The sequence below is a fragment of the Chanodichthys erythropterus genome, chromosome 16, assembly GCF_024489055.1.
Source record: "Chanodichthys erythropterus isolate Z2021 chromosome 16, ASM2448905v1, whole genome shotgun sequence".
Classification (NCBI taxonomy): Eukaryota; Metazoa; Chordata; class Actinopteri; order Cypriniformes; family Xenocyprididae; genus Chanodichthys; species Chanodichthys erythropterus.
In genome coordinates this window covers 8,181,720-8,199,860 of record NC_090236.1, presented here as the reverse complement: position 1 = coordinate 8,199,860, position 18,141 = coordinate 8,181,720, and the positions used below count along the sequence as shown (strand labels likewise).

At 36.9% G+C, this 18,141-nt stretch overlaps 1 long non-coding RNA gene across 1 annotated transcript; it reads right to left on the bottom strand.

Annotated features, from left to right (window-relative positions):
• Nucleotides 1-5,888: 5,888 nt before the first annotated feature.
• Nucleotides 5,889-17,435, bottom strand: LOC137003643 (uncharacterized). Its single transcript, XR_010892017.1, has 3 exons — nucleotides 17,232-17,435; nucleotides 15,738-15,808; nucleotides 5,889-15,150 (listed from the first exon to the last, which is right to left on the bottom strand). It is a non-coding gene; the product is annotated as an uncharacterized lncRNA (long non-coding RNA).
• Between the last annotated feature and the right edge of the window lie 706 nt (nucleotides 17,436-18,141).

Genomic DNA, 18,141 nt, shown 5'->3' with positions numbered 1-18,141 from the left:
CTGACTGGGGGCTTTTGGGATTGTTTTTTTTTATTATTGTCCATATATATATTACTATACATAATTTGTTAATTAATAATTTGTTATTGCTGTTGCTACTTTTACCACTAATAATAAAATTGTGTCACATGTTGTTTGTGAATTGTAATGCTGATTAATGTTTTTTGTTCTCAGTCATTTAACAGAAAGCAGAAAATGTTTCATAATCAGTCTTTTTTGGTTAAGTATAAGGTTTTCTTGTGTTTGAGTCTCAATGTTTTATGATTGATAAATCGCATGTACTTCATATGTAGAATCAGTGGAGTTCTCTGGTCTATTTCAGTGGAACTGGCGCCCTCTAATGGGTCTTGTCTTTCTTGTCTTTTTTAAAGGGTCAGTTCACCCCAAAATTAAAATTCTGTCATCATTTACTCACCCTCAGGTTGTTCCAAACTTGTATGAATTTCTTTTTACTGCTTAAACACAAAAGAAGATATGTGAAAGAATGTTGGTAACCAAACAGCTGATGGTATAGCCACTGACTTCCATAGTAGGAAAAAAAAGTCACTGGCTACCATCAACTGTCTGGTTATCAACATTCTTTAAAGAATGTATTTAAAGAAGAAAGAAACTCGTTCAGGTTTGGAACAATTTGAAGGTGAGTAAATGATGACAGAATTTTCATTTTTGTGTAACTATCACTTAAAGGTGATAAAGAGGATCTTTTCGTCGACTGAGAAACCAAAGACTGTTAGTAAGTTTTTTAAATGAGCGCATGCGTAAGAACAACCCCCCTCCTTCACAGCTCATTTCGAGGGAACGCCTCCCAAAACTTGTGCACGAGTATTGGAACACGAGTGTTTACCACCGGCATTCGCTGTGTCGTGTTAGTGGATTCATTATGTTGGACTCACCGCAGGTAACTCATAATCTGCAGTTGTTACTCCTGTCTCCTGACAAAAACATTGCATGCGGCGCCTGTAGAGTGTGGAAAGTTACCGGTGATTGACAAGCCAAAGGGCCAATCGTTTACGTGATGATCGCGTAAATGATTGGCTGATGTTTTTAAGGTCCTATACCTCATGCACAGATGATGTATATTAAAGGTGCCCAAGAATGCTTTTTCACAAGATGTAATATAAATCTAAGGTGTCCCCTGAATGTGTCTGTGAAGTTTCAGCTCAAAATACCCCATAGATTTTTTTAAATTAATTTTTTTAACTGCCTATTTTTGGGCATCATTAACAATGCACGGATTTACACTCGGCGCCGCCCCCTTAAATCGCGAGCTTCCTGCCACATGAGCTGTCGACTATATTACTGGGCATTTACAAAGTTCACACAGCTAATATAACCCTCAAATGGATCTTTACAAGATGTTCGTCATGCATGCTGCATGCATGCTTCGAATTATGTGAGTATAGTATTTATTTGGATGTTAAAGTTTTATTCTGAGTGAATTTGAGGCTGTCCTCCGTGGCTAACGGCTAACACTACACTGTTGGGAGAGATTTATAAAGAATGAAGTTGTATTTATGAATTATACAGACTGCAAGTGTTTAATAATGAAAATAACGACGGCTCTTGCCTCCGTGAATACAGTAATTAACCAATGGTAACTTTAACAACATTTAACAGTACATTAGCAACATGCTAACAAAACATTTAGAAAGACAATTTACAAATATCAGTAAAAATATCATGCTATCATGGATTATGTCAGTTATTATTGCTCCATCTGCCATTTTTTGCTATTGTTCTTGCTTACCTAGTCTGATGATTCGGCTGTGAGACGTTAATATGATGATTCGCAGCTCCAGACGTTAATACTGGCTGCCCTTCTGTAATGCCTTTCATAATGTTGGGAACATCATGGGCTAGTATTATGCAAATTTTGGGGCGTTGGTTGGTTACGTAACAGTCGGTGTTATGTTGAGATTTGCCTGTTCTTCTGAGGTCTTTTAAACAAATGAGATTTATATAAGGAGGAAACAATGGTGTTTGAGACGCACTGTATGTCATTTCCATGTACTGAACTCTTGTTATTTGACTATGCCAAGATAAATTCAATTTTTCATTCGAGGGCACCTTTAATATTATTCCTTTCAGTGCACCTAATAAATAGTCTTTTATCAGTTAGTAAAGACAGTTTCAAGTAATATTGCAAAAATGTATAAAACAAAACATCCTCTTTAGCACCTTTAAAGCATGACCCTGCATGTAGTACCTGCAGAATGAGCACTAATTAGCCAAAATGAAGTAGTGCAAAATTATACCACAAATACACAGGAAAGTGGTTTCAAATTATGTAAAGGTGCAATGTGTAAATTTTAAGAGGATCTATAGACAGAAATGCAATATAATATACATAACCATGTTTTCAGTTATATAATGAATCGTTATGTTTTTATTACCTTAGAATGAGCCATTTCTATCTACATACACTGCGGGTCCCCTTACATGTTAAGTCATTATTTTGCGCCCACCATTTTCTTGACTGGCTTCTCTCTACTGTCTCAGACGAGTGTTGGCCAGCATAGCTTCTCTATATTGCATTTCGCAACCCCACCGCTATATGCCGCTAAAATTGACACACTTCACCAACTAAAACTAACTTTAATATTAAAGGTACCATCGAATTGAAAATTGAATTTACCTTGGCATAGTTAAATAACAAGAGTTCAGTACATGGAAATGACATACAGTGAGTCTCAAACTCCATTGTTTCCTCCTTCTTATATAAATGTCAATTGTTTAAAAGACCTCCGAAGAACAGGCGAATCTCTTCCCTGTCATTCTCCTACACTGTTTACATTGTATAGACAGTGCAGGCGTCCAGGTTCATCAACAGTACAGAAGCTGTACCCAGCTGTGTCTGCTTACCAACCAGGAGTGGGGCAGCATAAAAGCATAGATGAGACTGAGAAGTTGAGAAACATTCTCCAGAGTGCTGTCTGTGTCCTGCCTAGCTTATTGTGTTGAACTGTTTTACACTCTTATGGTTGATTGTGAGTGTTTACATTGCTGTATAAGTTGAGATAATGTAATTACTTTGCTGTGATAGTGACTACAGTGGTTTTAATTTTGTCATGCCTTAACCCTTTAGCTGCCCCACCAAGAAAAAGGCATTTGGAATTTTTTTGGTTGCATTTCTTATCTCCTTATGTCACTAGTTACCAAACTCAATGTATTTTTTTTCAACACATCCCATAATTTCAAATTAAAATTAAAAATTAAAAATATCAGCCTCTACCAAATGGTTGATATGTCACTTTATGGTAAAAGTACCGGAATTCATACACCTACTATGAAAATCTGAAAATATTAACTATAATACTAATTTATTTAAAAACAATCAAAATAAAATAGTTTTGTATATTGAATCTTCTTTATTTATTGAAGTATGCCCTAAAATATTTCAGGTTTTCATTTTAAAACAGGAAATGATATGTTTTCTTGTTTTTTAACAATAAAAAATAAATAAATAACACAAATAACTAAAAGTAACAAAACTAAGACATTACATTCTTTCTGCAATGCACTCAAAAACTAAAAAAAATAAAATAGCAAAAGATAGTAATATTGATAGAAACACGCCATCAAGTGTGGTAGTGCAACAGGATTTTTTCTTTCTTTTTTTAGATAAATGAACATTTCAGCAACATCTCTTACATGTGAAATGGTGCAACAGCACGAGTGCTTCCTGAATATGAGAACTCCCCCTTATTTCTGGTGGTATGCTGCAAAGCATTCTTGGTTTGCATTCAAGCACAGGAAAACATTGCATTTTTGACATTTCAATCTTGACACACCCTTCGGACAGTAGTTGCACCACCCCTGCTTGTCACACTGTTGTGGCCAATGTCCCAAGCTGTCATATCGCACATCTGGTTGCGGTTTTGAGAGTGAGGGTGCTGGGGTGTGGCAAAAAAAAAAAAAACATACTTAAGAAATTCTCTCTTAATGTATATTCATCAAGAAATAACAATAGTTAAGTCATATTCATAGCTAAGAATGATCAGAAGTTTATATTTCTCAGCAAATAGTCCATTCTGACTGCAGAAATGGATGATCTGAAAAGATTACCTTTGTTTTTCTATGTTTACCATAAAGTGACAAATCAACTGTTTGGTTGAGCAAATTTTTGAAATATTATTAAAAACATACTAAAGTTTTTTTTATGGCACCAAGTAACATAATTCTGTAAAGTTAGGGTTCTTAATAAGAGCCCTATATAATACAGGTTGATTGGGACACTTTTTCCCAGTCATTTCAATAACAAAAAGTGTCCCAATCAACCTGAATTCCATATATACTGTATATATAGACCATATATATATATATATATAGACCAGAGTATAGATTAAATATGGGCCTTGGAAAAGGCTAGCTGACTTTATTGTGCTTTGACCACAGTGGGAATGTAACAAGGTTAGTAGATATGGGAAGAAGGAGGCGGGAACCGGCGAACATTCAACGTAACTTTAATTCAAAAATAAACAAACAACAAAACGAAAGTAATGCCGGCAGACCCTTGCGGACGTCTGCCGGCCACACAAACATAATAAAACATAAAATAAAGTCCAGGCCTGGTCCTCTCTCGTCCTCCACGGTAGTCGCTCCTCCTTTTATGCTCCCGGAGCTCCTCCGTGAGGGACTCAAGGCCGGTGCGCCTCCCAGGTGAAGCTCATTAACACTCGCGCCACCGGCCTCGCGCCGTTCCCTCACGGCTCTCGCACGCCCTGGTCGCCACATACCCCCATCGCCCCTCGCAGGCCGGGGGGTACTCCCGAGACTGCGCTCTACTCCGGCGGAACTTTGCTGCCGTTCCATGGCTGCAGCAGTGCAATGATATTACGCAGCGTCTCTTACAAACGTCTCCATGGTTGCAAGGCACGTTCCCTGTGCAAGCAGCGGCTCACGGGCGCTGCGTAATATCATTGCACTGCTGCAGCCATGGAACGGCAGCAAAGTTCCTTGATTATTACGCCTGAATGAGAGTATAGTTCCTAGCCATATCAGCCTAGAAAATCACAACTTTTTATTTTCTGTCGGTCTTAGTACACGATTTAACTACAGAAGAGTCAAGTTTTAAATAGGAAAAATATAAAAACTCTTTGGTCATTTTTAAGCGCAATGCTAACGGTCTAATCAGATTCAATGAACTATGCTAAGCTATGCTAAAAGTGGTACCGCCAGAACCGGAGATCGGCTGAATGGATTCGAAAACGGTAAAACTCAACTGTTTAACTCTAGGGGAGTTGGAAAATGAGCCTATTTTCAAAAAAAGTGGAGTGTTCCTTTAAGTCTGAGAATGATTCAGTGGGCTATATAACACTTAATTTTTAAGCAATTACTTATCTTTAAATGTTTTGTTTCTCATCATACTTACCTTTTAATAAAAAAAAAGCCTTAAACCAATATTTTTTTTTTTATTTAGCACTATGTAGTAAATGTGTGTGTATATATACATATATACATATATATATATATATATATACATATATACATATATATATATATATATATATAATGTATGTGTGTGTGTGTGTGTGTGTGTGTGTGTGTTAATAAGGTAAAAAAATTGTATGTGAGAGAGTCGGCTGTAATATCATTGCGTTCCTATTGGTCAGTGTTGACAGTTAGCCTGCTCCAGACCAGGCTAGTTTCCCAGCATAAGTTGCCAGAGTAACTGAGTTTGAACTAATTTAAGTTTGTTTTATGAAACAGAATTCGCTGACAACAAGTCTGACTAAGTAAAATAAGCCCGGCTTGTTTTGTTTTATGTTTTAAGATATTAATCCACCAGGGCTTATTTCCCAAAAACATTGTACATCTAATGGTAGACACTATTAGTGCTAATGCTTTTATTTTTTTTTTTTTTTTTTTTTTTTTATTGTTTGCCCATATTATCAACATAACATTAACAGTATCACAACATATATATACATGTTACAGATTGTACGAAATCAAGAGTCACAAGTTAAAAAAGGAGAAAAAGAAGAAAAAAGGATGTATTCAAATGTAAACACAACACAAAAAAACAAAACAAAAAGGTCACAGTATTTTAGAGCAGTCTTTACATAGGAAATAAAAAGAAAATTAAAGAAAGTTAAAAACAGTTCTGTATGTTCATCAAGAGAGCTATTTTATGTATTCCCAAAGGGGAGACCATATCTGCCAGAATTTTTCTGATTTTTGGTGTTTATCGTGGGTGAGTTTTTCAAGTGGCAACCAAGTTGCAATCTGTGATATCCACATTTTAAAGGAAGGAGCTTGTGATGCAGACCAAAGTAACAAAATGCATTTTTTAGCTAAATATACCAAGACAATGAATAATTGTATTGCATCTTTTTTAAACAGATTATTCACATTAAAATTCAATAAATACAAAGCTGGGGTCATATCAAAGTTCAGTCCGAGAAGATCTTTAATTACGCTGTGTATTTTCTTCCAGTATGGCAAAATTTTGTCGCAGAACCAAAAACAATGAATGAATGTACCTTTATCTTTTTTACATTTGAAACATAGGCCTGTAGCATTGCTAAACATCCTCTTAATACGCATCGGGGTGAGATATATCCTATTAAAAAATTTAAAGTTGAGCTCATGGATCCCCAGAGAAGTACATTTTGGGTATACATTATTGCATATAACAACCCATTCATTCTCTTCGATAGTTTGACCAATATCCTTTTCCCAGACACCCTTCAGTCCCAATAAGGCAGAGGTGCAATTACTAGACAAGATGTTATATGTCCTTGATATCAATCCCTTTAAACTGACTGAATTCAATAAAAGGTCTTCAATCTCTGTTGTTTCCATTCTCAATTCTTCTTTATCTATTTTTGCTTTTAAGAAATGCCTTAATTGAAGATATTTGTAAAAATTGGACTTTGGAACTTTATATTCCTCCATAATCTGCTGGAAAGATTTTAACCCTCTGAAAATAAACAAGATATTTGAGAGATTCCGAGTTTCAGCCATGTCGACAGACCAATATTCTGGAATGTTAAAGGAAAATCAGGGTTAAAACAAAGTGGGGAGGACAGGGAAAGAGAGGGAAAATTTTTAAGTATGTCTTAATGTCTCTCCAAGCTCGAAGAGTGTTTGATATGGTAAAATGTTCTGAAATGTTTTTTAGCTTGGTGTAGTTCTTAACAAATGGTAAAAGCCTGATTGATAGTGGGGCGCAAACTGAAGCTTCCATATTATACCAGATAGAATTGGTCCTCTCACTGCACCAACTAGTCATATTTTTTATCTGAGCTGCCCAATAATATAACTGAAGATTTGGCAAGTCTATCCCACCCTTATCTTTTGGTTTCATTAGTTTGGAAAGTTTAATTCGTGGCATTTTATTATTCCAAATAAACTTTGAAAGGTGTTTATTGAGGTCTTTGAAAAAAGAACTTGATAAATAACTAGGTATAGACTGAAATAAATACAAAAGTTTGGGAAGGACATTCATTTTTATTACATTTATTCTCCCCAGAAATGAAATTGGGAGACCATGTTTTCAAATTAAGACCATGTTTTCAAATTAGCCTTAATTTTCTCTATAAGAGGAGTGTAGTTGTTGTTTATAAGTTCATTAAGTGAAGCTGTGACAAAAATGCCAAGATATCTAAAGCCTTTCTCTGATATCTGGTGCTAATGCTTTTCTATATGCATTGTTATGGAGCCCTGGAAAAAATACAGGGAAATATTATCATGCCTAAATGATAAAATAAAACTGCATAAATGAATTATTATTATTATTTACCTCAGTAGAAGTAGAGCCATACATACTTCAGTCATTCCTGCTATACAGCTCCTTCTGAGCTCTGCAAAAATTAATAAACAGAACAAAATTATATGATCTGAAATTTAGGAAAGTATTCCAATATAAAAGTGCATCTCAGACTTTATGCTCTTGTCTAGCTCAGGCACTTATAGTGCATGATATCATTGATATACTAATTTCTGTAACTTTAAAAACTAGGTGTTTTAAGGAAAAACCTTTAAAAACCTTGAGACTATCATTTTTTAAACACTAAGCTCTAATATTGTCCTCACTACCAGCAACTTAGTCAGACCTTTTTTCCATCAATGCAATGTATTATCTCAAATACACTGGCAGATGGCGACAAACTATTTCAGAAAGCTAGAAATCTAAACCAGCACCTGTTCACATAAATTCCAAACAGCATTACAAACCCTTGAAGATCTCTAGATACAGGACTCAAATGGTTGTTGCGCAAACAACTGTTCATCAACGTTAGTAAGGATGGTCAAATTTGCTGTTTATGATCACATGATCATGCATGGTGATATTTTAGGGTAGGTAGGAAAAAACAAATATTATTATAGGCCTATTATATATTATAATTGTATATTATTGTCAATAATTGGTATCCACAGTTTTGTTGTCTTTATCGTTAACATCACTGATGTGAACAGATCTTCACACTTATACACTTGCCCTGTCAGAATCTATCGTTTTAAACAATTATATCAGATGACATGAATAGTGAAAGGTTGGTTACTTGCCATTATAACAGTCAATTTGAATGAATCCAAAACTGCTTACAGTTCATAAATTGCAGAGAAAGTTTCTTGAAGCAACCTGGAAAAGTATCTTGGTCTAGGGTACAATGGAAAGGAAATAGGACTGAATTCTCAGCAGCTCTTGGGTTCCTGGCAATGCAAGGACCTGCTGAAGAAGCTCAGATGAACCTAGAAACCTGCAAGATAACTGTTAACTGATTTGACTTTGTGATGGTTTTTTGATAGAGGTTTCCATTGAATTCCTGTGTTTCTAGTGCACACTAAGGGCTTGATGGTGCCTGATTAGATTCTAGTTTAAGCTCTAGTTTAAGTGTGGCAACATGTGCAGCAACTCAATCACTTCAGTTTAATAAACACGACCAGCAAACACAGGAAACATACAATATAAACTCACTCATTACCATGCCAACAGGAAAACCAGACAGGAAATGTGTCATGAAGCTCATCCCCAGTCAATTGGGAATGTCTGGCTGATCTGGCTTATTGATGTAAAGATATTTTAGAGCTAATGGACATTTAGATCTAATTTTGTCAAAGGATCATTAATCATTATGTTAATGAGCACAAAATGAAACAATTTGAGCAGATTTTTTTAGAAATGTACTTGACAAGACGGCAGCTGGAGGAGAGAAACAAGTCCACAGGATATCTCAGAGATGGAATTCAAAATAAATGAAAACAGACGGATGTCACACTCAGTGAACTGAAAAACCCAAATTGAGAGACAGACTAAATAGTCTATTTTGATGTGTATATTTGTTTGGAAATTTAAGGGATTATTTATTTTGGTTTGTTCAGGTCACATGTTGTCTGTCTTCCTGTTAGCTGTGTTTCCTGAGTCAAAAACGTATTCCTAGAGAATTGGTATGGAAAATGTCTAGAGAAGAGAAAGATGCCTTGTACATTCATGTTGTTCACTCATGCACTCTTCATATTATCTCTTTTTATTGGATTTGTGTCTAAATGCATGCATTTACAAAATGTCCATCGTTTCCATTGCTGAAATGCAGCAAATATTTAATATCTCACAAACATGAGAGGGCAGACAAAGAAAAGGGAGGAGGGAGAAGAGAGAAGAAAGAATCATCATAAAAAGTATGGTTTAAAGGGGACCTATTATGCACCTTTTCACAAGATGTAATATCTTAGTTTCTGGTGTCCCCAGAATGTGTCTGTGAAATTTCAGCACAAAATACCCTACAGATAATTTATTATAGCTTGTAATTTGCTCCTATTTGGGTGTGAGCAGAAACAAGCCGTTTTTTGTGTGTGTGTCCCTTTAAATGAGCTGCTGCTCCCGCCCGCTTTCCAAAAGAGGGCGGAGCTTTAACAGCTTGCGCTTTGGTCGTTCAACAACAACAAAGAATCTCACGCAGCCAAAATGAGGATTGTCAGTAACGGAGTTCAGCCTTACATTGTTCAAACCAGAGTCGGACACTGATGGAGAGACGTGATTAGCATGCACAAGGTTTTTTGCTTACTGTTTGTCTCATCTCCTCTGAGGATGGGACTCTAAATAGTGTTATGTGGTTGATTGTGCAGCCAACGACAGAACAGTTGACATGCTTTGCTCAAACTTTTGCCATGGCATTAGATCTCTTACACCGTTGTCATTTGTGAAAACAAAATGGCGGCGTTGTGGGTGGAAACGTTCAGATTAAGGGCCAGTAAAACTGTAATAAGATCCAATTCCTATGTCGCTAGGGGAGCGAAATCTGGGCAGCTCAATTTTTAGAGAGAAGGGCTTACTGGGTTGTCCTTTTTTTACATTTTCTGGGTTGGTAGATGCACCAGGGACCCGATAATAGCACTTAAATATGGAAAAAGTCTACAAATGGGTGATTCATGTAAAACATGTCAATAAAATGTCCCAGTCATATTTAACCTAACAAAAAAGAAAATTGTTAAAAAGCATGTTATACAGTATTTTTTGTACTGATTAGAGTATTGGGAATTACAACAACAACAACAAAAAACTACATTAAATTGAATGGCCCTAAAAAGGTTTAATTTTCTACATCCATTTCATCTTCTAAATTCTACTTTTGAAATTTTTTGGAGTGAAATAGGACTCAAATATGTATGTGAGCATCACCAAAAATATAAGAACAATAAGAAACCACCTGTAGAAACTCAATATGTATCAGCTTGATTTATAGATCTGTATCTATCATGGTGTACGGCATTTTCCACCAAGAGGCTTCAACCCCATGGTTCAAATAATCAGCGGGAAAGTGTATGTGCTGCATGACTGGTGTTATCTGTCCCTTCACCATCCAAATTCATCTCCTGTCACATATTTCAATCTTTCACTGTCTTTCAAACTGCATTGGGAATCTCAGAGCATTTTAAATCCAGCAGGAAGAGGAAGATATGCAGTCTGCTGGGAAACGGCTCTAAGGTGGCAGTTTTTAAAAAGATGATTATCTGGTGCAGATGTGCTGTGAAGATTTGTAGAATGTCATCTCTCAGGTTGGAGCAAACTGGTGCAACAAATTTATTTCAGTTAAGGATGAGCAGTGTACTGGGAACATTTGCCATCCTGTAAAACCTAACAAATGTCCGAACTTACACTTTATTTGATTTAATGTCATAATCTGGTAATCTGTATTTGCGTACTATACCTTTGTTACTCAAAGATGATAAATTAATTTTATTAAGCAGAATTAGTTACAGCAGATTAAGTTCCCACTCCCAGCAGACTCTAGAAGTAAATGTTAAAATCAAGGTCAAAGTTTATTTATATAGCACCTTAAAGGGGACATCAGATGCAAAATTCATATATGTGGACATAAATGTGTGTTGGCAGTGTGTAGCAAGTTCCACGATGAATGCGACTAAAGTTAAAGGCAGTTCACATCACATTTTGAAGTTATGGACCCAATCTCACACTACAGTTTGGAGAGCCATTACATTGTTGGCTCATTTGGGGTGCTTGACTATCATCATTCAAATTTTTAGACTTTTTTACTCTAGCGTTATAATGTTATGGACTCATAACATCATGGCCTTATTTCCCGGGGCAATTGCCTGTCACCATTCACGTTCAAACATTTTTACTGTAGCATTATGAAGTTATGGATCTATGAATTTGACAGATGTGACAAAGTCACCGGACAAATTGCATCACTGGCCCAATTGGAGGCGCTATATCTCAGCTACCTATGAGGGTCCATTAAAAGTTGCACTGGGGCCTTATTCGCAATGCACTTGAATGTCACTATTCAAATTTTCATTTGTACTGTAGCATTACGAAGTTATGGACCCATGAATTTGACAAATGTGACAATACAGTTACAGGAGAAATTGCAGTATTGGCCCAGTTGGAGGTGCTGTATCTCAGCTGCCTTTGAGTGTGCGTTAAAAGTTGCACTGGAGCCTTATTCCCAATGTACTTAACTGTCACCTAGACATTTTTACTGTAGCATTATGAAGTTATGGATCTATGAATTTGACACGTGACAATACAGTTACAGGTAGGGGTGTAAAGATATATCGCAGTACGATATTTCGCAATGCAAAATATGTTATGATATGTATCGTAAAGTGATGGCGATACTTTTACGATATGACGACAGTCTAATCTTATAGGTTGAGCTGCCGACGTGACCTACAGTGGGTACGGAAAGTATTCAGACCCCCTTAAATTTTTCACTCTTTGTTATATTGCAGCCATTTGCTAAAATCATTTAAGTTCATTTTTTTCCTCATTAATGTACACACAGCACCCCATATTGACAGAAAAACACAGAATTGTTGACATTTTTGCAGATTAATTAAAAAAAGAAAAACTGAAATATCACATGGTGCTCAGTATTTAGTAGAAGCACCCTTTTGGAGTCATGGAGTTGTTGTGAAGCTACTCCTTCGTTATTTTAGCTGTGTGCTTAGGGTCATTGTCTTGTTGGAAGGAAAATCTTCAGCCCAGTCTGAGGTCCTGAGCACTCCGGAGAAGGTTTTCGTCCAGGATATCCCTGTACTTGGCCGCATTCATCTTTCCCTCGATTGCAACCAGTCATCCTGTACCTGCAGCTGAAAAACACCCCCACAGCATGATGCTGCCACCACCTTCACTGTTGGGACTGTATTGGACAGGTGATGAGCAGTGCCTGGTTTTCTCCACACATACCGCTTAGAATTAAGGCCAAAAACTTCTATCTTGGTCTCATCAGACCAGAGAATCTTATTTCTCACCATCTTGGAGTCCTTCAGGTGTTTAGCAAACTCCATGCAGGCTTTCATGTGTCTTGCACTGAGGAGAGGCTTCCGTCGGGCCACTCTGGCATAAAGCCCCGACTGGTGGAGGGCTGCAGTGATGGTTGACTTTCTACAACTTTCTCCCATCTCCCGACTGCATCTCTGGAGCTCAGCCACAGTGATCTTTGGGTTCTTCTTTACCTCTCTCACCAAGGCTCTTCTCCCCTGATAGCGCAGTTTGGCTGGACGGCCAGCTCTAGGAAGGGTTCTGGTCATCCCAAACATCTTCCATTTAAGGATTATGGAGGCCACTGTGCTCTTAGGAACCTTAAGTGCAGCAGAAATTATTTTGTAACCTTGGCCAGATCTGTGCCTTGCCACAATTCTGTCTCTGAGCTCCTTAGGCTGTTCCTTTGACCTCATGATTCTCATTTGCTCTGACATGCACTGTGAGCTGTAAGGTCTTATATAGACAGGTGTGTGGCTTTCCTAATCAAGTCCAATCAGTATAATCAAACACAGCTGGACTCAAATGAAGGTGTAGAACCATCTTAAGGATGATCAGAAGAAATGGACAACACCTGAGTTAAATATATGAGTGTCACAGCAAAGGGTCTGAATACTTAGGTCCATGTGATATTTCAGTTTTTCTTTTTTAATAAATCTGCAAAAATGTCAACAATTCTGTGTTTTTCTGTCAATATGGCTGCAATATAACAAAGAGTGAAAATTTTAAGGGGGTCTGAATACTTTCCGTACCCACTGTACTCTGCAACATGGAGGTTGAGCTGGGTTGTCACCGTATATTAAGGGTGTGTCTCAATCAGCTCTCTAGTTCAGTAAGTGTTTCGTGTACACACCGAATCTTGAAAGCAGGATTAAACGTTTCTCACTTCAGTCTCTTGCTTGGTCGCGTTAGAAAAGTCGTGGCTTTCTTTCACCACAGTGCCACAGCAACAGCTGTGCTCACAGAAAAGCAAAGAAACTTCACAACTTGTAAAATAAAACATATTTTAGACAATACAACATTTACTGTGGGAGCCATACAATTTACTGGTGACCTAATTTAAAAAACTGTTCTATTGCGCTTCTGATTTGGCAGTGACATTCGCCGATTTTGGGTGCATAAGATGTGAAGGATTCTATGGTCCAGTTAGTATTTTCACCCCATAATGGCGGCCGCGCTACTGGAGCGCGATCTAGTGGCTGTTACCCAAAAAGTATCTAAGGCCCTGTCCCAAATGGCACACTCCGGACTTGTGGACTTCCTCAGAATCCACACTTTGGTGACGTCATGTAGTGCAGACCTATAGGGCCCTTGGCGCGAGTCCACGAGGGCGCATTGAGAGGTATTTTTGGGACAGACTTGATCGTCACGCCGGAAATAACGGTCCGATTGTTTTTTGGGGGAATATCCTGCCTATTGTTGTTGTTGTTTTTACCATTGTGTTTGCGAGATGGCTTGTCATGCAGAGAAATCATATTTTTGTGCTCCGACGTCGTAGTAGAAGACGAGATTATTTTTTTGTGCATACAAATGCTGATGTTATGCACTGAGGAAAGGGTAAGGAAATAAAAGTTATTGACTTCGTAGCTAAACGTTATAACTTGTCAAAAGTCGTTAGTGCATTAAGTAAATAATACACATAATAAACATGTGTGTGAGTTTCAGATGAATTTACAGGTTTAAATATAAATACTAGGTTTACATATGACTCAGTAAAGCCCTGACATTCGGTTCTATTTATTAATTAATCATAATGCGATCGTATTATTCAACGTGCTATTATTATGTTTGAGATATCAACCACTGGTCGATGACCATAATGTTTGTATAAACTGTAGGTAACAACTGGTGAAATGTACACCTAGGTCATAAAAACCCTTACACTTAAATATTTTCTTCTCAGCCATGTCATCAATTGCTCTTGAGCAAAATCTCCTCCCATCCGTTGTCTGATTGGCATTTTGCAAGGAATCCTGGGTAGTTAAAGTGTGCGGAGCCTGCATCTATGCGGGCTTCGCGGAAAACCGCTTCAAGGGTACAAAGGGGGCGCTGCTGAGCACACTTCAGGGCGTTAAAATGCTGAATGGGAAGGCCTACGGACTCGTAGACTCGGCGAGCACGTGCAATTTAAGTCCACGAGACCGAAAGTCCACATGAAGTGCGCCATTTGGGACAGGGCCAAAGTGATGCCTCTTGGGTTCTAAGCTCTGTCTTAACTTAAGATATTATAAGTTATTTTAGGAATTTTCACAAATTCGTATAACAGAAGCAAATCTTAACTTGATTTAGTTATTACAAAATGTCATCTTATCTTAAGTTATTAAATCTTAAACCTTACCACTCCATCGAGTTCGGTAATCAACTGTCAGGTTTGTTACCAAGCAACCAACGACAGGCAAACTGCTTCTGAGGTAAACCTAAAATCAAAATGGAGAAAACCACGGCGTGCTTTTAAATTCAGTGCGGCAGAGAATGAAATTTTGATAAGCTCAGTTAAAAAAGTAAGAAAAGGTTGAAAAGCCTGTTTTATTCGGCAAGTTTTCCCCTTCGCTCACTCAAGAAGATAAGGAAAGAGAGTGGGCAAAAGTTGTCTTTGCTCTTCATCTTGTATAATTAATAAATGTAACGCCATTTTCAAGGCTTTTGTACTCTGATTTTTACCATTGGATTTCAAAAAGGTTTGAGGTTAGGACACTAGTGGGTATTGGCCTAAACTAGTTAAGACAGCTTTTAGCAGTGGCGTCATTTCAGCAAAAGCCAGGGTATGATGGCAGTCCCTGATGACATCATCCAATCTCACTCCCTTGGCTTGACAGTCCCACTTTCTTCACACAACTGTTTCCAGCACTTTAAAGCTAGAAAGTCTGAATATTATCCAATTTAAGTGTTATTTTTAATATGATGACCAAAAACATTTTTGTTCATCCTACAAAAATTGTCCTCATTTGCAAAACTAAAAGTCAACCAATCAAAATGTAGTAATGTTGATTGCAAGTACACATACCTGACAAGGCTCTTTTGTGTCAAACTGTTCTTGTATCATGATTAAGGCTGTATCAGTGCCAATGAATCCACCTAAATGGAACCAATAACTCTATTTAAATCCTTAATCAATCAGACATATACTATCAGAGGTAAATATATTGACACTCTTCCCAAAATGCATAAAAGACCCTAAAAAATTACTACTGGCAATCTAAAAGAACAAAACGTGTGAATGTATGATATAAATAGGCTTTTGAGATATAACAGTAGACAAAAAAATGAGGCCAAATATGGAATATGTTCTCTCTTTCACACACGTACACACACATGCACACAAGCATAAGCATGTGTGCATTCACGTACACACACAAAATAGATAAAAATGTGTTTACTCCTTTCTGAAAATGTGCTAAAATTTCAAATTTTTTACCATTGCAGTCCTATTGGCTGGTCTGTGATAGACCTCTGATCTATCATATCACAGCACTGTAACACCACACCGCTCTATAAAGGTACCGTGTTCTAGCAGTCTATAAACTCCAGCTGAGTTCTGAAGGGGAAAAGACACCGAAAAACTATCTAGGAGTAACTATCTAAAGTATCTAGGAGAAATGGGTATGTTTCTTACAGTGTTAATACAAATTTATGTTAATAAATAATAAGTCTTCTCTTTTTGTTAAAAGTTAGGTTCTAATAGGTATTTTGCAATAACTGAATTCAAGTTAACAATGTAAATGCTATTCCACATAGAAGCCATTTACACATCAAATAAAACTGGAAATAAATTCACTTTAGATTAATCTGTGTTTGTTCATTTCAGAAGATCACCACATGCCTCTGAATCTGATGAATATATAATATTATAGTAAAATTTGTGATGGAAATTTGAATTTTGTGAAAAACATCATTTTACTTTGTGACAAAAGTTCTTTGTCTTTTTCCTTTTAAAGTATCACATATCTAAAAATCATCAAAAGCAGTATTTCAATCGAAGGACTCACAGAAAATGGGGAATGACTCAGCAAAGCAAAGAGCTGCACGAGAAGAAGAAGAGCGAAAGCGCAAAGAAGAAGAGCGAAAGCGCAAAGAAGCAGAGCAAGAGCGCAACGAAGCTCAAGCACAAAAACAAGCACTTCAGGATCAAATTAATAAACTACAACAAGAAAAAGAATTCCAGAGAATGAGAGAAGAAGAAAAGAAGAAAATTGACATGGAGAACAGAAAGAGAGAACAAGATGAAAAGAAAAGAATTCACATAGAAAAGCAAAATTCATAACAAGATGAGACCAACTACATTTCACCCAACAGTTCTTAAATGCCATTTAAAATCTACTGAAGGGACACATTTGTTGATCTGTTCATCAAACAGAAAATACTTTGTCATTAAATAATCAAAGATAATAAGAACTGTGACATCCTTAAGTCAATGTTCAATAATCTATATATAAAAACATTGTACACTCATATTTGTTTTCTTGAACTGTATTGCATCCAAAAAAGATTTGACACTCACACTATTTCCACTGTAACTTCAAAACACTAGTGGTGTGATGAACAGATCCTTCACATGTGTGCTCACTTAAAATGAGAAATGATCATATTTGTTTTTGTCACTGCTGAAGTACCTTTGTACATCATACACTTTCATAAAAACAGTTATAAAGTGTACTGTTTGCTTGTTGTAAATCATTGATTGTATGACAATATAATCTGTGGAAAAGAGAAACTGAGTGAATGTCTGTTATTTCCATTTATGGAAGGTAGGTCACTGGTCATAAATTATATGGGTTTTTTATGGACTTTACAATATTCTGATGAGGTTCTTCTGATAAGATACCAATTGGAATGAAATTCGAAAGTGAAGGAAAATTGCTGATCCCAATTTTTTTAATGGCAGGTTGGGGATGAGTTCATACAATACTAAAGGTCGCCGTTACATAATTCATTGTTTAGTTACCTTATCTACCTGCTCATATTACCAGCCTAGCATGACCTGATCAGACCAGACATTTTTCCATAATGACTTGTCACTTTGCTGAAACTACAACCTCTCTCACATTTTTTATGAAAGCATTTTATGAAAGATATTTGTGTAGTAATACTGTGCTTCTACAGCTTATTTACATATCTAAACTCCGTGAGAAGGTAGATTGACTGAGACTTGCTGCCTGCCCAATCACAGCGTTGCAAGGAGTGGCCCTGATACACTCTATAGACCTAATTGGCAGAGAAAAAAAGCACGCCGCCATCTTCATAACATTGTCTTTGTACTTCCATTTTGTGGTAGCTCTGTACATTTCTACTGCATTGCAGTCAAAGAATAATTAGCTGGTGAAGTGGATTTACTTGTTGTAGAGTTAATGAAAGTTATCGTGTGCATTGTAATGTTTAAAACAGATGTCTTAAATGTCAGTAGACCAGGA